General features: G+C 34.2%; 11 non-coding genes across 11 annotated transcripts; 5 read left to right on the plus strand and 6 right to left on the minus strand.

The window, feature by feature from the left end:
- Positions 1-719: 719 nt before the first annotated feature.
- Positions 720-835, minus strand: LOC126781469 (U5 spliceosomal RNA). Its single transcript, XR_007670636.1, has one exon. It is a non-coding gene; the product is annotated as a U5 spliceosomal RNA (small nuclear RNA).
- A 1,805-nt stretch (positions 836-2,640) lies between these two features.
- On the minus strand, positions 2,641-2,759 carry LOC126781501 (5S ribosomal RNA). The gene has a single exon (XR_007670668.1). It is a non-coding gene; the product is annotated as a 5S ribosomal RNA (ribosomal RNA).
- Positions 2,760-3,367: 608 nt separating this feature from the next.
- LOC126781520 (U5 spliceosomal RNA) lies at positions 3,368-3,483 on the minus strand. The gene has a single exon (XR_007670683.1). It is a non-coding gene; the product is annotated as a U5 spliceosomal RNA (small nuclear RNA).
- An 867-nt stretch (positions 3,484-4,350) lies between these two features.
- LOC126781494 (5S ribosomal RNA) lies at positions 4,351-4,469 on the minus strand. The gene has a single exon (XR_007670661.1). It is a non-coding gene; the product is annotated as a 5S ribosomal RNA (ribosomal RNA).
- Positions 4,470-5,923: 1,454 nt separating this feature from the next.
- LOC126781495 (5S ribosomal RNA) lies at positions 5,924-6,042 on the plus strand. Its single transcript, XR_007670662.1, has one exon. It is a non-coding gene; the product is annotated as a 5S ribosomal RNA (ribosomal RNA).
- A 452-nt stretch (positions 6,043-6,494) lies between these two features.
- Positions 6,495-6,610, minus strand: LOC126781515 (U5 spliceosomal RNA). The gene has a single exon (XR_007670679.1). It is a non-coding gene; the product is annotated as a U5 spliceosomal RNA (small nuclear RNA).
- Positions 6,611-16,222: 9,612 nt separating this feature from the next.
- LOC126781497 (5S ribosomal RNA) lies at positions 16,223-16,341 on the minus strand. The gene has a single exon (XR_007670664.1). It is a non-coding gene; the product is annotated as a 5S ribosomal RNA (ribosomal RNA).
- A 1,021-nt stretch (positions 16,342-17,362) lies between these two features.
- Positions 17,363-17,478, plus strand: LOC126781522 (U5 spliceosomal RNA). The gene has a single exon (XR_007670685.1). It is a non-coding gene; the product is annotated as a U5 spliceosomal RNA (small nuclear RNA).
- A 1,190-nt stretch (positions 17,479-18,668) lies between these two features.
- Positions 18,669-18,787, plus strand: LOC126781485 (5S ribosomal RNA). The gene has a single exon (XR_007670652.1). It is a non-coding gene; the product is annotated as a 5S ribosomal RNA (ribosomal RNA).
- A 1,208-nt stretch (positions 18,788-19,995) lies between these two features.
- Positions 19,996-20,110, plus strand: LOC126781472 (U5 spliceosomal RNA). The gene has a single exon (XR_007670639.1). It is a non-coding gene; the product is annotated as a U5 spliceosomal RNA (small nuclear RNA).
- Positions 20,111-22,159: 2,049 nt separating this feature from the next.
- LOC126781511 (U5 spliceosomal RNA) lies at positions 22,160-22,275 on the plus strand. The gene has a single exon (XR_007670675.1). It is a non-coding gene; the product is annotated as a U5 spliceosomal RNA (small nuclear RNA).
- The last annotated feature ends 2,597 nt before the right edge of the window (positions 22,276-24,872 follow it).

Genomic DNA, 24,872 nt, shown 5'->3' on the forward strand with positions numbered 1-24,872 from the left:
TCTTTACCTGGCATACATGATGAAGTATCTACAATAGATCAATGATATTGTCAAGTCTTGTATCTTAATTGATTCTCTTGTAACTTAATTGATTAGGGCACTGGCATATTTTGCCCATTCCATAATTAGCGACTGATAGTGATGACTTCATTCTCGATTAATATAATCACACGCCGTGGGCTAAATTTAACAACGAATGAATTAGTCCGAACTCTTTATTGCACAATTTCTCTTACATCAAGACTATTAACATAGAGAATAGCTATCTAGGAAATCCCTCACTTTTTTGATTCATAGTACTTTTAGGGCACTCTTATAATTTGTTATTAAACAATTAGAGATTGCAAACGATAAATAACGCAAATGTATAAATACAATGGCCGAGGGTGTTGTGACGTAGTGGTAAATACGTTTTTAATATTTTTTAATTTAATGTTTTCTAATATTTTGTTGTCATCTTACATGAAAGCAATACAAAAAATTTAGTGAAATACTTAATACAATTTTAATCTGACTCGCTGACATACAACTCGCAGCTATAAGCCTACCACGATGAAATATTTTGCACAGGAATACATAAGTTGGTAAATTAGTAAGGGGATTAGAATAAGTGATGAAAGTTTGTACGGAAAATTTTACATTTCTGCTGTGAGATATATGGAAAGTGTTATGTAGTTAGACCTCTTGTATTTTTATAAAGAGGTTGATAAAAATTTATTAATCCTGCCGAAACAGAACTGTCAAAAATATCTAAGACTCATTTGAGTGTTCCCCTCTACGGAAATCTTTAGTAAAAGGCGAAAGATTTGTTCGTTTTGAAGGGAAACCAGAGATACTGACAACAAGTTTCAAAGATCACTTGTGTTTTGAATTTAACAACTTGACATCGCGATGTAGAAAAGTTACAAAGTTGATAAGCGACATCTATCGGCGTCTTGTGTACAAACTAAAGGGCGTCCTTTATTGGATGACGTCTTGTATCTAATTAAATATAAGAAATGTTAGTTAATTTTCATTTGTGTTTCATATTTAAGCGAAGAGAATAGATAATCTTGAGCAATAATTGTCTTGTATATTTTGTTAACATTACATCGCTTATAGTTTATGTTGATTATATAAAGAAATAAGATGTTACCTAACATCTTCGTACTTAAAAGCAATGAAAGGAATAGCGAAGAATTTAAATTTCCTCTTACAAAATATGTGTCTAAATGGATTTAGTGTAGATTAGGTGATTTAAATTATCGGGAATAAAGTCATCACTAAGGTCATAATTATGAAATAGGCAAATTATGCAAGTGCCCTAAACAATTAATTTAACTGCACTGCACACACTTAACTTTTGGAGTTACAAAGAACTATTTCAGTCATAACTAAAATATAAATAGTACATAGTTGACTAAATTTTTTTTGTTTGTCTTTTTGATCTCGTAGCAAAAATATTTACAGAAGGCACATATGCGTTCCATTAAATTGATCTCCCTTTAAGAAAAGACAAAACACGTTTTCTAAAACTAGAGTATGTTCAGCATTAATAAAAATAAAAGTCACTTTATTACACTTTTTTACTTTTGTTCGTAGCAAGCATTCAGAATTCGGTCGAAAATTAAAAAAATAACAAATACGCCGAATACCCAATAGTAACCGAATATTCGTTTCATTTTTTAAATTTCATTATTAAATACAATCTTCAGTCTTTATTCTTATTTTTTATGACAACTAAAAACTGTAAGACATCTTAACTTGCATAGGAATTCACATGTTTATCTTATTACATGTTTATCTTATTACATGGATACTTATTTAACATGGAATGTTCACATAAATCACTTAATAGGTAAATTGATCTCACTCCATGCCTCCTTACGGATTAATGTTCGGTGCATACCACGTAAACTACGTTTCACAATTTATAATTCCCTAATAAAACCACATTAATTATATCTAATCGAAATCTGGGGAAGTGTTGCCAAAACACGATTGGACAAAATACAACTCCTACAAAATAAAAGAATAAAAATGTTATTTAATTTTAAATTTCGAACATCAACTAAAAAATTTTAGCTCGAAACTAAATTAATGAGACTCGCGCGCCGAGTGCGGGGGCGCACTCGGCGCGCGAGTCTCATTGTTTTGCCTAAAACTCCTACCAAGTTCGGTCAAACCGCAATAACATATGACGGTGCGCATCTTTATAACAAGACACCCTCAGACATTAAAAATATTGACTCGTTCGATATACATATTCAAAAAACGACTGTCTCATTATATTATTACAAAAATACCTGTCTGAGTATGTAGAATGGAATAAGAGTGGTTTACAAATCGTGGTGATGTTTTGTGTGTTGTTTCAAATTGTGTTTGATAATTTGTGTGTTATTTTCTCCATTGAAAAATGTAAGTACGACAAGGAATATCTGTCAATTTTTTGTATTTTTTCTTCAATTGAAACTAACTTAACCATCTTCATTAATTAAAGCCTTTTTTTAAAGTAAGTAAAAGCAACAATGATGCGGACCTAATTAACACTAAGGTTACTTGTACTAATAATAACAAATATTGTTTATCATAATTTAAAAAATAAAAAAGTAACCAAAACAGGTAAAGAACGCACGGAATTTAATTTTGTCATCAGCAAAAAGCCAACGACACGCGGTGTTCCCAGGCGGTCACCCATCCAAGTACTGAACGCGCCCGACGTTGCTTAACTTCGGTGATCGGACGAGAACCGGTGTACTCAACGTGGTATGGACGTTGGCGATTGCCAATCTAAAAATAGTAAGCCAAAGTTACAACTAACCTAAAATATATTTTTATTTTAAGATTCTATTAAAAACGTTGAAAGGTAGAATACAAGATTCTGTTCGATACGATTTAAAACAATAAAGTTAAACCTACACCTAAAAACATACATTGAAATTAAGCTGTAGTATAAGTCATACCAACTTTTCACAGTCAAAGTCATCATTATGGATCATGGGCTCTACTTATGTCCTGTTATTACAATGACGTACTCACGACACAACAACAATACAACAAAAATAAATGTTCGACGATAGAATGATAAGCAATTCCTGCCATCAGAAATAACTTTAAAACGTACACTACAATTGGCGATTGTTGAAGCATATTTAATGTATCAAATAAAATTGGTATTTTAATTTGTTTTTTTTTTAAATAGTTATGAACACAAAAACGAATTTCCAAAATCTTCTAATATTTTAGGATCACCGTACTTAAAAGCAATGTAAAGAATTAAGTGATTTAATCTCCTATTATTGAAAATATGGGGTTTTTTCTATTAAAATTTGAAATAGTTATTCAGACTCCTTATTTATCTATCAAACGATAACGCTAAGTAATTATTAATCCTGCCGAAGCAGAACTGTCAAAAATATCTAAGACTCATTTGAGTGTTCCCCTCCACGGAAATCTTTAGTAAAAGGCGAAAGATTTATTCGTTTTGAAGGGAAACCAGAGATAATGTTGAATCATTTAATAGATCACTTATGTTTTGAATGAAATATCGGGATGTAGAAAAAGTAAAAAGTTGATAAGCGACATCTATTGGTGACCGTTGTACATACCAGGGATGTTCTTTTTTATCTTTTAGTTATAAGACATGTTAGCTTATTAACATTTTTGTTTAGCTTCTCTTAAAAGAAGCTAAAATCTTGAGCAATAATTGATTGCCTTTTATATTTTGTTAACATAACCACAGATCATATAATACAGATATTCAATCCCATACAAACATTCGGACATCACTATTTCCAGCTACTCATCGGGCTATTTTTATTTCCTCAAATACATAATAGATGGCGCAAGTGAGAATTGAAAAAAAGGGCGACATCTAGCAACTTGAGTTGTGAATAAAATATACATGGGTCTAAAGCATAGATGGCGATAAAAGCTAAGGTATCTGACCCCAGGCTGCCACTGCGCTATGTTCTACCTATGAAAGGCCTCTTAAGGTCATGAAGTCAATTACAACTACACATTTATTTAAATGTTGTATTCGAGTACTTCAAAACAAAATCAAACGCGCTAATTCTTTATATGCATAGTGCATACTGGCCGGATAGTTATTGTTTTTTAAAAAAAAATGTTTATTGCCTTTGTAGGTAAAACTCCATTAATCTGCAATGTTGACCGTCATTGGACCCATAACAGTTGACCCTTAGAATTGAACAGAAAAAACAGATTTACTACTTGTACAGTTTTTAAATTATGCTGTTAATTGCACGTGTTTAATTCTTTGACCGATTTATTTGCAGCTCGTAAAGAATCTCGTATAAATTAATATGGAAGCAAAATATACTAACTTATGTAGATGTCCGTAAAACAAAAAGCCAACGGCACGCGGTGTTCCCAGGCGGTCACCCATCCAAGTACTGAACGCGCCCGACGTTGCTTAACTTCGGTGATCGGACGAGAACCGGTGTATTCAACGTGGTATGGACGTTGGCGATAACTATGGCAAATTCAATGAACACACGTTTTAAAAAAAAAAAAAGTTATAAAAACAAATTCGGATTTCTATAAATATTCTAACACTTTATGGTCACACATCATGATTGACAACGGACGTCATGTGTTTTTTTATAATTGTCTTGTATATTTTGTTGACATTACATAAGTTCTAATTTAAACTATAACTTGTAATATAATATTGAAGGGTCATCGTACTTAAAAGCAACGGAAGGGATAGCCAAGAATTGAAATTTCATCTTAAAAAATATGTGTCTTAGATTATATGATCTTTCGGGAAAAAAGTCATCACTATGAATCCCTATCAAATAGTAATAATTATGAAATGGACAAATTATGCAAGCGCACTAACAATTAAGTTAACTGCATCCTTAACTGTTGGAGTAACAATGACCTATTTCACTAGTCACACACCTATGACTCTATAATTACATATGTAGTTGGTTTTATGAGTGTTTATTTATTTATAACTAATACACTTATTATTAATATTTAGTTTAAAATTCATTAGTTACATAATTTTGACCTCCTATCAAATATATTTACATAAGGCACATATGCTTTTCGTTAAACTGATCTCCATGTAGATATGTATAGAGAAAGCCCTTTCTAAATCTAGCAATGTAACTAGTATGTTCAGCATTAATAAAAAGAAAAGTGACTTTACTACACTTCTTTACTAATTATAATTTAAAGTATTCGGTTTGCAGTAGAATACAAAAAAAATGGCCGAATACGCCGAGCACCCAAAACCAAATAGTAAGATGAGGTCGTCCAGACATTAAGAGTGTTGAATGGTAGAACACAAGATTCTATTCGATACGAATTAAAACAATAAAGTTAGACTTACACCTATAAACATACATTGAAATTAAGCTTTTCCAAAATATTCTAATATTTTATGGTCACTGTACTTAAAAACAATACAAAGAATTAAGTGATTTAACCTACTTTCATTGAAAACATGGGGTCTTTTTCTATTAAAGTAAGAAATAGTTATTCAGACTCCCATAATTATTTATAGATTTCTATGTATTTATTAATCCTGCCGAAGCAGAACTGTCAAAAATATCTAAGACTCATTTGAGTGTTCCCCTCCACGGAAATCTAAGCCTCCACGAAGATCTATAAGATCCGTTAGGAAATTTGTATGACTTGTCAAATACTTATATAATAAGAGACTGATAGTTATGAAAACACTTACGAGAATTTCCATCATGTAGCGGGAGGGAGAGCCCATACGTAGAGCTAAATATTTTGATAAGACAATTTTTTAATTAATTTCCTTAATTATTGCTTTTGCTTTTCAATTGCTTTGATGTGTGACCATAAGGTGTTAGAATATTTATAGAAATCCAAATTTGTTTTTATAACTTTTTTAATTAGATTTTTTTTTAAATAACGTGTGTACATTGAATTTGCCATAGTTATCGCCAACGTCCATACCACGTTGAATACACCGGTTCTCGTCCGATCACCGAAGTTAAGCAACGTCGGGCGCGTTCAGTACTTGGATGGGTGACCGCCTGGGAACACCGCGTGCCGTTGGCTTTTTTATTTCTACGACCAAAAATTGGTCAAAAAATCGGATGTTAGGATTTCATTAAAAATACATTGTACCTACCACAATTAGAGCTAAATCTTATATGTATTCTTTTGATGGCATAATAACACTGACTTCCTGTTTTATAACGTTAAAGACCGCTTTGTACGGTAACTAATTGGTGAAATCTGGTTAATCTGGTATGCATGATAAAGTATCTAAAATAGATGATATTGTCATCTCTTGTATCTTAATTGATGCTCTTGTAACTTAATTGTAAATTTCGAACATCAACTAAAAAAATTATCGCGAAACTAAATTAATGAGCATAAAACAATTATATTATTACAGCACCTGCACTTTCATACGTAAAACTATTGATAAAAATGTCCATACCGAATTACAGAGTGTTATGTAGTTGGACCTCTTGTATTTTTATATAGGTTGATAAATATTTATTAATCCTGCCGAAGCAGAACTGTCAAAAATATCTAAGACTCATTTGAGTGTTCCCCTCCACGGAAATCTTTAGTAAAAGGCGAAAGATTTGTTCGTTTTGAAGGGAAACCAGAGATACTGACACCAAGTTTCAAAGATCACTGATGTTTTGAATTTAACAACTTGACATCGCGATATAGAAAAGTTATAAAGTTGATAAGCGACATCTATCGGCGTCGTATGTACAAACTAAAGGGCGTCCTTTATTGGATGACGTCTTGTATCTAATTAAATATAAGAAATGTTAGTTAATTTTCATTTGTGTTTCATATTTAAGCGAAGAGAATAGATAATCTTGAGCAATAATTGTCTTGTATATTTTGTTAACATTACATCGCTTATAGTTTATGTTGATTATATAAAGAAATAAGATGTTACCTAACATCTTCGTACTTAAAAGCAATGAAAGGAATAGCGAAGAGTTTAAATTTCCTCTTACAAAATATGTGTCTAAATGGATTTAGTGTAGATTAGGTGATTTAAATTATCGGGAATAAAGTCATCACTAAGGTCATAATTATGAAATAGGCAAATTATGCAAGTGCCCTAAACAATTAAGTTAACTGCACTGCACACTCTTAACTTTTGGAGTAACAATGAACTATTTCAGTCATAACTAAAATATAAAAAGTATATAGTTGACTAAACTTTTTTGTTACGTCTTTTCGATCTCGTAGCAAAAATATTTACATAAGGCACATATGGGTTCCATTGAATTGATCTCCCTTTAAAAAAACACGTTTTCTAAAACTAAAGTAATAAGTTTCGATAAGATCCGTTAGGGAATTTGTACAATTTGTCAAATACTTATATAATAAGAGACTGTAGTTATGAAAACAATGACAAGAATTTCCATCGTGTAGCGAGATAGACCCCATACGTCGGACTAAATGTTTTGATGACATTTTTTTTATTAATTTGCTTAATAATTGATTGCTATATAGTTGACATAGAATTAGCTCGCTGAAGTGGAAGTGGGCTGGTCATGTCTCCAGGCGCATTGATGGCCGATGGAGCCGACACGTGTTGGAGTGGAGACCACGCTTAGGCAAACAATACAACATTTAGAACTAATTCTGATTTTTATCACAACTAATAACTATGAGAAATCTCGTCTGGGTAGGTACCACCCACTCATCAGATATTCTACCGCAAAACAGCAATACTTGATATTGTTGTGTTCCGGTTTGAAGGGTGAGTGAGCCAGTGTAATTACAGGCACAAGGGACATAAAATCTTAGTTCCCAAGGTTGGTGGCGCATTGGCTATAAGTGATGGTTGACATTTCTTACAATGGCAATGTCTAAGGGCGTTCGGTAACCACTTACCATCAGGTGGCCCATATGCTCGTCCACCTTCCTATTCTATAAAAAAAAAATGCATTCAGTTTGTTTTTTTTTTAAATATAAATTTCAGAAAGTCTAGTAAGTGAAATTTAACTTAACCGTCTTCGTTAAATTTTAGTTTTTCTGTAATTATCGTACAATCTTTAAGTCTTAAAATAAGTAATAGCAATAATGATTCGGACTTAATTAACTATTCTAATAACAAAACCAAAACAATCATTTTTTTATTTTCTCCCCTTTTTTTTAAATTTATTTTTTGATGAAATGACTCTACTCCACCTGATGGTAAGTAGTAGTACAGCCCAAACGAGATGACGACCAGAACAGTCGGGAAGAATATTCTGCACTAGCCACCCCCGCGATGCCTGCCCGAAGGATGCCTCTTTGTTGACGCCTGTTAATATAATAAGTTGTGGGTAGATTGGGTTTTACGCGGGTCACCGTATCGTAGTGACGATGTATTTTTTGTTTTTTTTTTTGTCTGCAATAAACCGTTGTACGAAACACATGAGTTTTATTCATGGTTCTTCGAGTCGGATAAATAACAAATTAGTTGAAAATAAATTAATCAAATAATGAAAAAATGAAGAGAATATAAAGGAGATAACATACAGATATAAGCAAAACGGCTATTAATACGTGAGTAGTTCCTGTGTGACCAACCAAAAGTTATTCAGGAGCCAAGACCTGACAAAGTTGAAATAGAAACAAAGTCAAGACTGCTGAGGCCGGGTCGCTGGTGCTGCTTGCTGTATGCCAAGTGCTGGGTGTCCGAAGCTGGGTGCCGGGTGTCGGGTGCCGGGTGCCGTTAGTCATCATTGAAAACCAAGCTTTGCTAGTTCAAGAAGTTACTGCTGGCTGCGAGCATTTCCAGATGAGGAAAGTTTATAAACCGAGGTACTGAGTTTATTTATATAAAAGTGAACGTGAAGTAACGTGAAAAATAAATGATAATTTGAACTTTATAAAAAATCGTAACGGTTTTATAAAAACATTTAGTGAACTAAGTTATAAGTTAATCAACAATTATTTAGTATAATAATTTATTTGAATAGTACAATTTAATAATTAATTGGAAAATTTAATTAATTATACAAACGAACTTTATTATAACAATAAATATGGAAAAATTTATTAAGTACCAAGAAGATCATCGGGGTCAAATACAAAGAAATTTGGCAAACTTTAAAAAGTCACCAAAGTCTAGAATTACGCAATCCTATATAGAAACTAGACTTGAAATATTAAATGATATTTGGAGTGAGGTTAAGGTCACTCATAAGCAAATAATTGACATAGCTACCCAGGAATCTAAGTTTAATTGTGATTATTTTAGTATGAATATGTATGAGTTAATTGAAGAAGAGTATACTGCATATAAATGTGAACTTAAAGATTATTTATTAAAAGTTAAAAGTGTTAACTTATCAGAAAAATCGGAATCATCGACTATAGCTAAAAATGGCGGTTATCCTATTCCTATAAAATTACCAGATATTAAACTACCCGTTTTTTCTGGTAAGTACACGGAATGGCCGACGTTTAGGGATTTATTTGTATCAGTTATTCATAATAATAAGCAATTAGATAATGTTCAAAAATTGCATTATTTAAAAACTAATTTATCGGGAGAAGCCGAACAGCTGTTACGACATATTTCTATTACTGATGCTAATTATATTTCGTGTTGGTCACAATTACAAGAGCGATATAACAATAAAAGATTCTTAGCTAATTGTATTTTTAAACGTTTATTTTCGCAAAATAATTTAACCATGCAATCGGCCAATGGTATAAAGAACCTTTTAGACACAACGAAAGATAGTTTAAATGCATTGTCTAATATTGGTATCTGTACCGATTCATGGGATGTGTTACTTATTTATTTAGTTTGTCAAAAGTTAGATTGTGATACCCGCAAACAATGGGAAATAAAATCAAATGAGTTAACCGATGATTTACCTACCTTTTCTCAATTCGAAGAATTTTTAATAAGTCGTTTTAGAGCATTGGAATTCTTGGAACCTACTACAAGTAGATTTAAATCAAATAATTATAATCAACCTAAGGCACATCACGTCTCTTCTGCTTCATCTACCGTATGTCCGTTTTGCTCGGAAAATCATAAAATGTTTCAATGTAAAAAATTTCATCATGCTGATTATAAGACTCGTATAGATTTTGTGCAAAAGCAAAAGCTTTGTTTCAATTGTTTTGGGTCTAACCATAGTGTAAAATCTTGTTTCTTACGTACCTCATGTCGGATCTGTAACCGTAAACACCATACACTACTTCATCCTCAAAAACCAAATCGATCGATCGCGTCTGCGGTACCTGTTAACCATGCTGTTGAGTCAATGCATTTTAGTGATGATCAACCGCAGACTGACCAACCATTGAATATGGTTACTAATTGTTATTCTAGCAAGGATAAATATACTCAGGTATTATTAGCTACTGCATTAGTCAGGGTCCAAACTAAAAATGGAAGCTACCAACTGCTGAGAGCTTTGCTCGACCAGGGGTCACAGGCCTCATTTATAACAGAATCAGCAGTACAGTTACTTGGAGTCAAGAAAACTTTTGTAAAGAGTTCGGTGTGTGGATTGGGTGGTAATGTTAGTGTGTTGACCTCAAAGGCTGTAGTCAATATAGCTATATCATCAATCCATGACACTGAAACTGTAATTGAATTGGGTGCTCATGTTTTGAGCAGATTAACATCGTTTTTACCAATCAAACCAATAGTCATGAATAACTGGCCTGAACTTAAAAATTTGAAGTTAGCAGATCCAAATTACCACACTCCTGGTAAAATCGATATTTTATTGGGGAGTGATGTCTATGGAAAAATAATAGAGGAAGGTCTCCTTCGTAGCCCTTATGGCACCACCATAGCACAGAAGACTAATTTGGGTTGGGTACTGTCAGGTCAAGTTATTTCACCTACCACTCACAGTATATTTGTGAATTTACATACACAAATGAGCGATGATGAACTTCTCAAGAAGTTTTGGGAACTAGAAGCAGAACCTACCGATAAAATAAATCAACGCTTAACACCAGAGGAACAAAAATGTGAAGATTTGTTTGCGACCACAACAAAAAGAGACTGTAAAGGACGATATATAGTAAGATTGCCTTTTACAAAAGAAACCCCAGCATCAAAATATGGAAATTTAAGAGAAATAGCTGTGCGCAGGTTTTATGGACAAGAAAAAAGATTAATCAGAAATAGAGATTTGAAAAAACAATATGATGACACTATTGAAGAATACTTGCAATTAGGTCATATGGAACAAATCAAATTTAATAAAAATACAGAAGCTGTTTACTTGCCACATCATGCAGTGATTCGTGAAGATAAGGCTACAACAAAAGTGAGAGTAGTCTTTGATGCATCATGTAAGGGTGAGAATGGCATTTCTCTTAATGACGATCTCATGATAGGACCACGTCTACAACCAGATCTACGACATTTAATTATGAAATTTCGCCTAGGTCCAATTTGCCTTGTCGCGGATATTGTGAAGATGTACAGAATGGTTAAAGTAGCTCAACAGGATGTGGACTATCAAAGACTCGTTTGGCGCAGAAATCCAGAGGATGACTTAAAAGATTACAGACTTCTTCGCGTTACCTTTGGCACATCCGCAGCTCCCTATCTAGCAGTCAAAACATTACAGCAATTGGCTTTGGATGAAGGTACACAATTTCCTTTTGCTAAAAGAGTTTTGGATGATTTTTACGTCGATGACCTTATGACCACTTGTGACACGTCTAATGAAGCAATATTTCTGTACAAGGAATTAAATAATTTGATGATGAGAGGCGGCTTTAAGCTACAAAAATTGTCAAGTAATAGCAAATTAGTTATGAAAATTTTGAGCAAAAATGAAAAAAGTAAAGAATCTATGGAAATGATAACCGACCATATGACAAAGGTTTTAGGGCTGACTTGGAATAGATCAACAGATAAATTCGTATATTCAGTACATCTAGAAGAACAAATTATTCCAGTTACTAAACGACGTGTGATTTCGGATATATCTAAGCTTTATGATCCACTTGGATGGATTTCGCCGTGTATTATACCAGCAAAAATTTTAATCCAAAAATTGTGGATGTCAGGTATCTCGTGGGACGAGGAGTTACCATCTTCGTTGAAAAAGGAATGGGAAGAGTATCGCAAGAGTTTAAAAAAATTGTCTGAAGTCTAAATAAAGCGTTGGATTGGACTCCAATCAACTTATTCAAAATTAGAATTGCATGGATTTAGTGACGCATCAAATGCAGCCTATGCTGCTGTTGTTTATGCAAGAGTGCTCGATAAAGACGGACGAATTCATGTAAACTTGTTCACGTCCAAAACAAAAGTAGCACCAATAAAGCAAATATCAATACCTCGATTAGAGCTGTGTGGTGCAACGTTACTTACAAAATTATTAAAAGAAGTCGCAACAATGCTACACGTAGAACCATCCAATATACATGCGTGGACCGATTCGACAATAGTGCTGGCATGGCTGCGTGGCCACCCTAGTCGATGGAAAACTTTTGTAGCGAATAGAGTATCAGATATATTGACAACACTTGAAAGTAATCAATGGTCACATGTTAAGTCTGGTGAAAACCCAGCAGACATCGCGTCACGTGGGATGACTCCTAGTGACTTACAAAACAATATTTTATGGATGAACGGACCCAGTTGGCTTTGTAATGATATTGTACATTATGACAAACCAGATGTCGGTACTAATTTAGAAGAAAGGAAAATTAAAGCTTATTGTATTAATATAAATGAAACGTTTCAATCACTTTGTGAAAGATTTTCGCGATTAAAAAGAATGATTCGAGTAATTGCGTATTGTAGGCGCTTCTTACATTTCAAGAAATCTAAGGAACCTCGACCTCAGTTTACTTATTTGCTAACGTGTGAAGAATTAAAAGTTGCATTAATAACATGTATAAAACAATGTCAACGACAGGAATTTGCCGAAGATATTTTATATTTTAATAAAATGAAAGTAATGCCTAAAAAGAGTAAACTATATTCACTTACCCCATTTGTAGATGAAGATGGATTATTGAGAGTCCGGGGTCGAATAGACAATTCGAATGTCAGTGATGAGGTCAAACATCCAATTATCATACCAAGAAGTGGTCATTTTACGAAGTTAATGGTTGCAGATGCACATGAAAAAACATTACACGGAGGACCACAAATGATGACCAGCTTCCTCAGAGGAAAATATTGGATTATTGGTATAAAAAATTTAGTCAAGGAACAGTACAGGAAATGTGTCATTTGCGCACGTTTTAGAGCTTCTACTCATGAACAATTTATGGGTCAATTACCTACAGCACGCATCTCTGTTAATCGTCCATTTTTTGTTAGTGGAGTGGATTATGCAGGACCCATACAAATAAGAACAACCAAGGGCCGTGGCCACCATTCCCACAAAGGATATGTTTGTGTGTTTGTATGTATGGCTACGCGTGCAGTGCATCTTGAGGTCGTTAGTGATTTTACATCTCAAGGTTTTTTAGCAGCATTTAAACGATTCGTAGCTAGAAGAGGTCACTGTGGTCAAGTTTGGAGTGATAATGGAACCAATTTTGTAGGTGCTTCTAAGGAATTGAAAACTTTATTCTCCAAAGAAAATTCCAATTTGATGCCCGATATATCAGCGAGTTTATCTAACAATGGAACATCTTGGCAATTTATTCCTCCACATGCACCTCATTTCGGTGGATTATGGGAGGCGGGCATCAAGTCGACCAAATACCACTTAAAAAGAGTCGTCGGTAATTCCACGCTCACCTTTGAAGAATTGACTACGGTTCTATGTCAAATTGAAGCATGCCTTAACTCAAGACCTATTGCACGTCAAAGTGTAGATGACCCAGAATCGGAAATGCCACTAACACCAGGACATTTTTTAGTGGGTGGTCCATTGGTTATACCTCCAGATTACAACTTTGAAATGTCAACTATTAGTACATTGAAACGTTGGCAATTGACTCAACGCATGGTGCAGGATTTCTGGAGACGATGGTCATCAGAATACCTTACGCAACTTAATCAGCGATACAAATGGGCAAAAGTATCACCAGAACCAAATATTGGTGACATTGTACTTGTTAAAGAAGACAATCTTCCTCCAGCAAAATGGTTATATGGTAGAATAGAAGCAAAGCATCCCGGCCCTGATAACATAACTAGAGTGGTAACGATTCGGTGTAAAAGTAATTTGATTAAACGAGCAATTTCTAAATTATTAATTTTACCGATTGCAGACTAATTGATTTTCACTAAAACTTCTTTACATATATTTCACGATACAGTCCATTTTGTCAATTAAAACAATTATTTTTTTGTTAAGTTTTAAATTGCATAATTATGATCAAATGTAAACAATAATGTTGTAAAAGGGAAAAAGTGTTAATATTGTAAAAATAAAATGCGTAAATTTTGTTTAATGTATATGTTCCTTAAGAACTGCGTTCTTGGGAGGCGGCATGTTGACGCCTGTTAATATAATAAGTTGTGGGTAGATTGGGTTTTACGCGGGTCACCGTATCGTAGTGACGATGTATTTTTTGTTTTTTTTTTTGTCTGCAATAAACCGTTGTACGAAACACATGAGTTTTATTCACTCTTCACGCCTCGTTTGAAGGAACCCGGGTTGTAAGAGGAGGGGAACACGTGAGCTGGTAAAGAATTCCATTTTTGGAAGTGCGACAAAAAAAGGAGTTGCCAAATTTCTTTTCTCTTTTTCTTTTTCTTGAATTGCTGTCATAGTTAGGCGGTGATGACCGGGCTAATCTTTGAAATGGCTAAAAATACCAAATTGAAATAACAGAATTTTTATAAGATGTATTTCAATGTTCCGTTTAGTTATTTCATCAAAATCTATTGATTCTATCAAAGCTATTAAAACGTGCGTATCTCTGTCGACATAATATATGTATATGATAGCGGTGTGCTAAATTTCTGAATCGGGAAGTCAATTCTGACTCGCGGTGTCCAGATTTCCGAAGTAGAGTGACCTTCTGCCATATTAGGATTATATTATATTATATTATTATATAGAATACTTTGTAGCGTTAGGTTGCAATGATTAACCTAAGTTATAAATTTGTTTTATTTTTATATTTTCGTTTATAGACTATTACTTTTTACTTTTAAGGTTACCTATTCCTTAGTTGTAGGGTTTAATATTGCTTGCATTCAATTGTTTAGTTTTATTATTAATGATAATTCAATTACAATAGAAGGTATTGTAATTTTTTTCTATAACTTTTTAGTACATCTTTTATTGTTATCATTAGTTATGAGGTAATCTTTTAGTTTTGAGTACATGTAGCGTGTTCACGTGTAAGTCATGCTAATGATATAGTTGTCCTGACAAATGGATATACTACACCTTATATAATATATAAGGAGGCATTACAATAATTCAGTGTATTCATTTTTCTTTAATTACTATAATAATAATCACACTCGTATTATGAATACGAACAGTTGTGTGTGAAGCCGAGATGGCCTTGTGGTAAGAACGCGTGAATCTTAACCGATGATCGTGGGTTCAAACCCGGGCAAGCACCACTGAATTTTCATGTGCTTAATTTGTGATTATAATTCATCTCGTGCTTTACGGTGAAGGAAAACATCGTGAGGACACCTGCATGTGTCTAATTTCACTGAAATTCTGCCACAAATGCTGCTACATGTGAATTCTACCAACCCGCATTGGAGCAGCGTGGTGGAATAAGCTCCAAACCTTCTCCTCAAAAAGAGGAGAGGAGGCCTTTAGCCCAGCAGTGGGACATTCACAGGCTGTTACGTACGTGTGTGATGTGAATATTTGGTTCTTCTTCACGCTTTATCACTTCTATACAAATTAATAAAATTGAAGTTTCTCTCTGTCGTTTCAAAATAATTGACTCTTTTTATGTTAATATCTCTATTAGCGAGATACCAAAACCAAAACAACACTCATAACTATGAAAGGTCGTATGAGTTTTGATTATTTGTTACTTCTTCAAGCTTTATCGCAGTTAAAATATACCTAACATAATTAAAATATTTTGGCCTTTTTATCCCTTTTACCTGGATTTTTGATTATGTCTCGGGTGACGCCGCTGGCGACCCGCTAGTTTAACATAAGCAAAAAGTGAACGGCAAGCGGTGTTCCCAGGCGGTCAACCATCCAAGTATCGGATATTCGGTGATCGGACGAAAATCAACGTGGTATGGACGTTGGCGTTTTGGTCAATAAATACATTGTACAATATTTACAGAAAGAACACACAAACTTCTAATTTTACATAAGCAAAAAGCCAACGGCACGCGGTGTTCCCAGGCGGTCACCCATCCAAGTACTGAACGCGCCCGACGTTGCTTAACTTCGGTGATCGGACGAGAACCGGTGTATTCAACGTGGTATGGACGTTGGCGATAACTATGGAAAATTCAATGAACACACGTTTTAAAAAAATTCAAAGTTATAAAAACAAATTTGGATTTCTATAAATATTCTAACACTTTATGGTCACACATCAAAGCAATTGAAAAGCAAAAGCAATAATTAAGCAAATTAATAAAAAAAATGTCATCAAAACATTTAGTACGACGTATGGGGTCTATCTCGCTACACGATGGAAATTCTTATCATTGTTTTCATAACTATCAGTCTCTTATTATATAATTATTTGACAAATCGTACAAATTCCCAAACGGATCTTATCGAAACTTATAACTTTAGTTTTAGAAAACGTGTTTTCTTAAAGGGAGATCAATTCAATGGAACCCATATGTGTCTTATGCTAATATTTTTGCTACGAGATCGAAAAGACGTAACAAAAAAGATTATTCAACTATATACTTTTTATATTTTAGTTATGACTAAAATAGTCAATTGTTACTCCAAAAGTTAAGAGTGTGCAGTGCAGTTAACTTAATCGTTTAGGGCACTTGCATAATTTGCCTATTTCATAATTATGACTTTAGTGATGACCTTATTCCCGATAATTTAAATCACCTAATCTACACTAAATCCATTTAGACACATATTTTGTAAGAGGAAATTTAAATACATCGCTATTCCTTTCATTGCTTTTAAGTACGGAAGATCTTATTTTTTTATATAATCAATATAAATTAAAAACGATGTAATGTTAACAAAATATACAAGACAATTATTGCTCAAGATTAATTATTCTCTTCGCTTAAATATGGAACACAAATGAAAATTAACTATCATTTCTTATATTAAATAATTAATTAATTATTTAATATAAGAAATGTTAATTAAATAATTAATTAATTTCTTATATTAAGACGTCACCCAATAAAGGACACCTTTAGTTTGTACATAAGTTGCCGATAGGTGTCGCTTATTAACTTTGTAACTTTTCTATATCGCGATGTCAAGTTGTTAAATTCAAAACACAAGTGATCTTTGAAACTTGGTGTCAGCATCTCTGGTTTCCCTTCAAAACGAATAAATCTTTCGCCTTTTACTAAAGATTTCCGTGGAGGGGAACACTCAAATGAGTCTTAGATATTTTTGACAGTTCTGTTTCGGCAGGATTAATAAATACATAGAAATCTATAAACAAATATGGGAGTCTGAATAACTATTTCTTACTTTAATAGAAAAAGACACCCCATGTTTTCAATGAAAGTAGATTAAATCACTTAATTCTTTGAAGAAGAAGAAGAAGAATGTGCTTTATTGTACACCAAAAGAGTTACAGAACCATTTTAAACAAAAACACAAAAGAAACGAAACTATTTTGTACAAAAGGCGGTCTTATCGCTAAAAGAGCGATCTCTTCTAGACAACCTTTGGGTGAAGGACATGAAATAAATAAATTAATAAAGCGGTAAGGAGGTGTGCTAATCATCTCAATTTTTATTTTTTAAATAAATATATATATATATATATAATAAATATATATAATAATAAAAAAAAATAAAAAAAAGGATTGTTATTATGATAATAATAATAATAAATAGCAATAAAGAAACAACACTCCCTGATAATTATAAAGATAAATAATATGCCTTGAGTCGGATTTTAAATGTGTTAATAGTTTGAGATTGTCTTAAGTGGAGTGGTAAATAATTCCATAGTGGAGTGGTAAAAATTTCCGAACTGCTTGGACAGAGAAAGAATTGGTATAAAAAGAAGAAGAGTGAGAAGGAATTTTAAGAATTAGATTATCGTCAGATCGTCGAGTGCGGCCGTGCGAGTCCTTAAGGAATTCAAATCGGTGTTTAAGATAGTGTGGAGAATTTAGATGAAAAAGTATACAGTAAAGAAGAGAAAGAATATGAGTATTCCTGCGAAGACGGATTGGGAGCCACTCTAGTTTTTTGCGAAATTCAGAAATGTGGTCAAATTTGCGAAGTCCGAATATAAACCGAATACAGAGATTTTGAATACGCTCGAGTTTATTTAATTGCTCCTCTCTTAGGTCAAGATAGCAGGTGTCAGTGTAATCAAGGATGGGCAGGAGGATGGCTTGAGCTAACGCAATTTTGGTAGGAATTACTCACTTAATCCTTTGTATTGTTTTTAAGTACGGTGACCATAAAATATTAGAATATTTTGGAAAAGCTTAATTTCAATGTATGTTTTTAGGTGTAAGTCTAACTTTATTGTTTTAATTCGTATCGAATAGAATCTTGTGTTCTACCATTCAACACTCTTAATGGAATCTAAAATATATTTTAGACTTAGTTATAAGTTTGGTTCACCATTATTAAATTTGCAATTGCCAACGTCCATACCACGTTGAATACACCGGTTCTCGTCCGATCACCGAAGTTAAGCAACGTCGGGCGCGTTTAGTACTTGGATGGGTGACCGCCTGGGAACACCGCGTGCCGTTGGCTTTTTGCTGATGACAAAATTAAATTCCGTGTGTTCTTTACCTGTTTTGGTTACTTTTTGTTTTTTTAATTAAGATTAACAATATTTGTTACTATTAGAGCAAGTAACCTTAGTGTTAATTAGGTCCGCATCATTATTGTTATCACTTACTTAAAAAAAAGGGCTTTAATTAATGAAGATGGTTAAGTTAGTTTCTTTCACTGCGCTTTCTCAAATATTTATTTCACACGAACTAAATTGAATGCTACAATACCCGCACCTTTGTGTAGCACCTTTGTGTAGCTGTTCAAAGTTAAAAATAAGACAAACATATGTGAATTCCTATGCAAGTTAAGATGTCTTACAGTTTTTAGTTGTCATAAAAAAATAAAAATAAAGACTGAAGATTGTATTTAATAATGAGAATTAAAAAATGCAACGAACATTCGGTTACTATTAGGTATTCGGCGAACAAAAGTAAAAAAGTGTAATAAAGTGACTTTTATTTGTATTAATGCTGAACATACTTCAGTTTTAGAAAACGTGTTTTCTTAAAGGGAGATCAATTTAATGGAACCCATATGTGCCTTATGTAAATATTTTTGCAACGAGATCAAAAAGGTGCTACACAATGAACACACGTTTTAAAAAAAATCGTCGGGCTTTTTGCTTGTTAAACTAGCGGTTCACCAGCGGCGTCACCGGCGACATAAACAAAAATCCAGTTAAAAGTGATAAAAAGACCAAAATATGATTATTATGTTAGGTATATTTTAGCTGTGATAAAGCTTGAAGGAGTAACAAATAATCAAAACTCATACGACCTTTCATAGTCATGATATGAGTGTTGTTTTGGTTTTGGTATCTCGCAAATAGAGATATTAACATAAAAAGAGTCAATTATTTTGAAAGGACAGAGAGAAACTTCAATTTTATTTATTTGTATAGAAGTGATATAGGTTTCTTTGTCGCACTTTCAAAAAAATTGAATTCCTCAACCCGGGTTCAAACGAGGTGTGAGGAGGCATCTTACGGGCCGGTAAGGCGGGCGGGGCGGCTAGTGCAGAACATTCTTTCTGAATGTACTGGCCGTCGTCGCGTTTGGACTCTACTACCACTTACCATCAGGTAGATAAGTCATTTGCCTTTCCGGAAAATATAAAAACAAAATAAAAAAGACAGACGGAAAGTTCAATTCAAAACATAAGTGATGTAATTAAATTATACAGTGTATCTCTCGTTTCCCCTCAAACGAAAAAATCTTTCGCCTTTTACTAAAGATTTCCGTGGAGGGGAACATTCAAATGAGTCTTTGATTGTTTTGACAGTTTTGCTTCGGAAGAATTAATAAACACTTATCGATAGTATTATATTAATTTGCTTAAAGTTAAATAGTTCTTACCATATTATTGTAATATTTGCCTGCAAACCGTTATACGTAAAACTTATAATAGTACAACTTATGTGTCGCGTTTAGGAAAAGGTTTTAGTATAATAAATACATTATTGTTAAACAGCAGCAGCAATAACTTTAAAACGTACACTACAATTGGCGATTGTTGAAGCATATTTAATGTATCAAATACTATTGTTATTTTAATTTGCGTTTTTTTTTTAAATAGTTTTGAACACAAAAACGAATTACCAAAATATTCTAATATTTTATGGTCACCGTATTTAAAAGCAATGCAAAGAATCAAGTGTTTAATCTACTTTTATTAAAAATACGGAGTTTTTTACTATAAAAATATGAAATAGTTATTCAGACTCCTTTAGACTTATCTATAGATTGCTATGTATTTATTAATCCCGCCGAAGCAGAACTGTCAAAAATATCTAAGACTCATTTGAGTGTTCAACTTGACATCGCGTTGTAGAAAAGTTACAAAAGTGAAAAGTGACATCTATCGGCGATTTTTGTACAAACTAGAGGGCGTTGTTTACCGAACTTGGTACAAGTTTTAGGCAAAACAATGAGACTCGCGCGTCGAGTGCAGGGGCGCCCAGATTTTTTGCTGCTATTAAATTGTAGTTCGGTATGGATATTTTTATTAATAGTTTTACGTATGAAAGTGCAGGTGCTGTAATTATATAATTGTTTTAAGCTCATTAATTTAGTTTCGCGCTAAAAATTTTTAGTTGATGTTCGAAATTTAAAATTAAATCGTCGTGTTTGGACTCTACTACCACTTACCATCAGGTGGAGTAGAGTCATTTGCCCTCCCGGCTAATATAAAAAAAAAACATTTTTATTATTTTATTTTGTAGGACTTGTAGTTTGTCCAATCGTGTTTTGGCAACACTTCCCCAGATTTCGATTAGATATAATTAATGTGGTTTTATTAGGGAATTATAAATTGTGAAACGTAGTTTACGTGGTATGCACCGAACATTAATCCGCAAGGAGGCATGGAGTGAGATCAATTTACTTATTAAGTGATTTATGTGAAATTCCATGTTAAATAAGTATCCATGTAATAAGACAAACATATGTGAATTCCTATGCAAGTTAAGATGTCTTACAGTTTTTAGTTGTCATAAAAAAATAAGAATAAAGACTGAAGATTGTATTTAATAATGAAAATTAAAAAATGCAACGAATATTCGGTTACACCCAATAGTAATTCGGCGTATTCGGTATTTTTTTCAATTTTCGACCGAATTCTGAATGCTTCCAACGAACAAAAGTAAAAAAGTGTAATAAAGTGACTTTTATTTTTATTAATGCTCAGTTTTAGTAAACGTGTTTTTCTTAAAGGGAGATCAATTTAATGGAACCCATATGTGCCTTATGTAAATATTTTTGCTAAGAGATCAAAAAGATGTAACAAAATAATATTATTCAACTATGTACTCTTTTATATTTTAGTTATGAGTGAAATAGTTCATGGTAACTCCAAAAGTTAAGAGTGTGCAGTGCAGTTACCTTAATTGTTTAGGGCACTTGCATAATTTGCCTATTTCATAATTATGACTTTAGTGATGACTTTATTCCCGATAATTTAAATCACCTAATCTACACCAATTCCATTTAGACACATATTTTGTAAGAGGAAATTTAAATTCTTCGCTATTCCTTTCATTGCTTTTAAGTACGGAAGATCTTATTTTTTTATATAATCAATATAAATTAAATCGATGTAATGTTAACAAAATATACAAGACAATTATTGCTCAAGACTATCTATTCTCTTCGCTTAAATATGGAACACAAATGAAAATTAACTAACATTTCTTATATTTAATTAGATACAAGACGTCATCCAATAAAGGACGCCCTTTAGTTTGTACACAAGACGCCGATAGATGTCGCTTATCAACTTTGTAACTTTTCTACATCGCGATCTCAAGTTGTTAAATTCAAAACATATGTGATCTTAGAAATTTGGCTTCAGTATCTCTGGTTTCCCTTCAGAACGAATAAATCTTTCGCCTTTTACTAAAGATTTCCGTGGAGGGGAACACTCAAATGAGTCTTAGATATTTTTGACAGTCCTGTTTCGGCAGGATTAATAAATTTTTATCAACCTCTTTATAAAAATACAAGAGGTCTAACTACATAACACTTTCCATATATCTCACAGCAGAAATGTAAAATTTTCCGTACAAACTTTCATCACTTATTCTAATCCCCTTACTAATTTACCAACTTATGTATTCCTGTGCAAAATATTTCATCGTGGTAGGCTTATAGCTGCGAGTTGTATGTCAGCGAGTCAGATTAAAATTGTATTAAGTATTTCACTTAATTCTTTGTATTGTTTTCATGTAAGATGACAATAAAATATTAGAATATTTTTGAAAGTCGAATTTGCTTACATAACTATTTTAAAAATAAAATTATAATAACTAAAAAGTAGCTTGTACATTAAATATGCAACAACATTGCCAACGTCCATACCACGTTGAATACACCGGTTCTCGTCCGATCACCGAAGTTAAGCAACGTCGGGTGTCATCTTACTTAAAAGCAATACAATCGGTAACCCAACATCCTGGGGTGAGCACTAGACCATATTGGGGTGTGGGGACACACCTTGGCCTTCTATATACGTCTACGACTTTTACGTTACTAAAAAATATCAAAAACGTATTTACTACTACTGCACAACACCCTCAGCCATTGTATTTATACATTTGCTTTATTTATCGTTTGCGATCTCTAATTGTTTAATAACAAATTATAAGATTGCCATAAATGTACCCTATGTAACTTATCTAAGGCTTTTGATTGTGTGCAATATGACACGTTGATCAGGAAGCTACGTCACTATGGGATTAAAGACACAGCACTCAGCCTCCTATAATACGTATTTGAGCAATCGGATTCAGAGGGTTGACATAAATGGAAAGAGATCTCCCGGGGCTTCAGTTGGTGTGGGGGTCCCTCAAAGATCTATTCTTGGTCCATTTCTGTTCCTCATTTATATAAATGACTTGTCACATTTACTAAATAACAAACATGAGATAGTATTGTTTGCTGATGACACTTCCTTGATTTTTTAAATAAAAAGACGTTTATTAATATATGACGAGGTGAACTATGCTCTCTCTGAAATAGTACATTGGTTTAGTGCCGTGTGGTGACGGCGACGAATATCACCACCCCATCTCATCTCGTGGGGGGCGTAGAAGTCGACCCGAGGGAATATACACCAGAGAACGGGCAGCAGCGTCTCTCTGTGTACTATGACTAACTTACTGCGATCGCCAAGCCGTCTGCCAAGCGTGGCGATTATGGCATATCCCCTCATGATTCGCGCAACTAAACCACGGCCCCTAGTCCCCGGCAGCCCTGCTATTCCTAGCCTTGGTAACAGCTGTGGTAACGGCAGGGCAGGGGGTGCTAAGAATCCAACACCGACGACCTCTGGCCCTGGCAACATATAACACGCGTACACTGCGGACCGACGAGAAGATCATCGAACTGGAGGAAGAATTGAGCAGGTTACACTGGGATATCGTCGGATTATCCGAAGTCCGAAGACAGGGGGAGGATACGATGATCCTGAAATCCGGTAACCTTCTCTATTTCCGAGAGGGCGATCAACTGTCTCAAGGTGGTGTCGGGTTCATAGTCCACAAGTACCTCGTTAACAACGTTGTGAAAATCGAGAGCGTGTCGGCTAGGGTGGCGTACCTTATACTCAGAATCACCAAGCGGTATTCTTTGAAGGTCATACAGGTATACGCGCCGACTTCGACACACTCCGACGATGAGGTTGAGGTCATGTATGAGGATTTATCTAAAGCCATACATACCAACAAGACTCATTTCACTGTTGTAATGGGGGACTTTAACGCGAAGCTGGGCAAACGATTCGGTGATGAGTTAAAGGTGGGACCTCATGGAATTGGAGACCGCAACCCTCGGGGCCAGATGTTGGCCGACTTTATGGAGAAGGAGGGACTCTTTATGATGAACTCCTTTTTCAATGGATGATGATGGATGGGAAAACCAAGAATGAGATAGACTTCATCTTGTCGACGAGAAGACAAATATTTAATGACGTCTCCGTGATCAATGCAGTCAAAACTGGGAGCGATCACAAACTCGTAAGAGGCTCGTTAAATATCAATGTTAAACTCCAGAGGTCCCGACTGATGAAGTCTACGCTCCGACTATCATCTCTTGAAATCCGAAATCCCGAAGCCTTTCAGCTCGAACTCCAAAACCGATTCGATTGCCTAGCAGACTGCGAGGAAGTGGTCACATACAACGACAGGCTTGTGGAAACTGTCCGTACGGCTGGGTCTAAGACCTTCAAGACCAGCCGTACAAAAGGAACCAAAAAGATCTCTGCCTCTACCCTACGGCTTATGGAGGAAAGACGGAAAATGATTTTGACGTCCCCAGCTGATGCTGCCGGCTATCGGCTGATCAACAGACAGATTTCAAAGTCTCTAACTCGCGACACTCGCCAATTTAATACAATACGCATTAAAGAGGACATCGAGCGGAACAAAGGCTCTAAAGTGTTCGCCAGAGATCTGTCTGTTGGTCAGAGTCAACTGACAAGGCTGAAAACTGAGGATGGCAGAATAGTCACGTCAAGATCTGAGCTGTTGGAAGAGGTTGAGAAGTTCTACGGTCAGCTGTACACGACA

The sequence above is a fragment of the Nymphalis io genome, chromosome 3 (genome assembly GCF_905147045.1).
Source record: "Nymphalis io chromosome 3, ilAglIoxx1.1, whole genome shotgun sequence".
Taxonomy (NCBI): domain Eukaryota; kingdom Metazoa; phylum Arthropoda; class Insecta; order Lepidoptera; family Nymphalidae; genus Nymphalis; species Nymphalis io.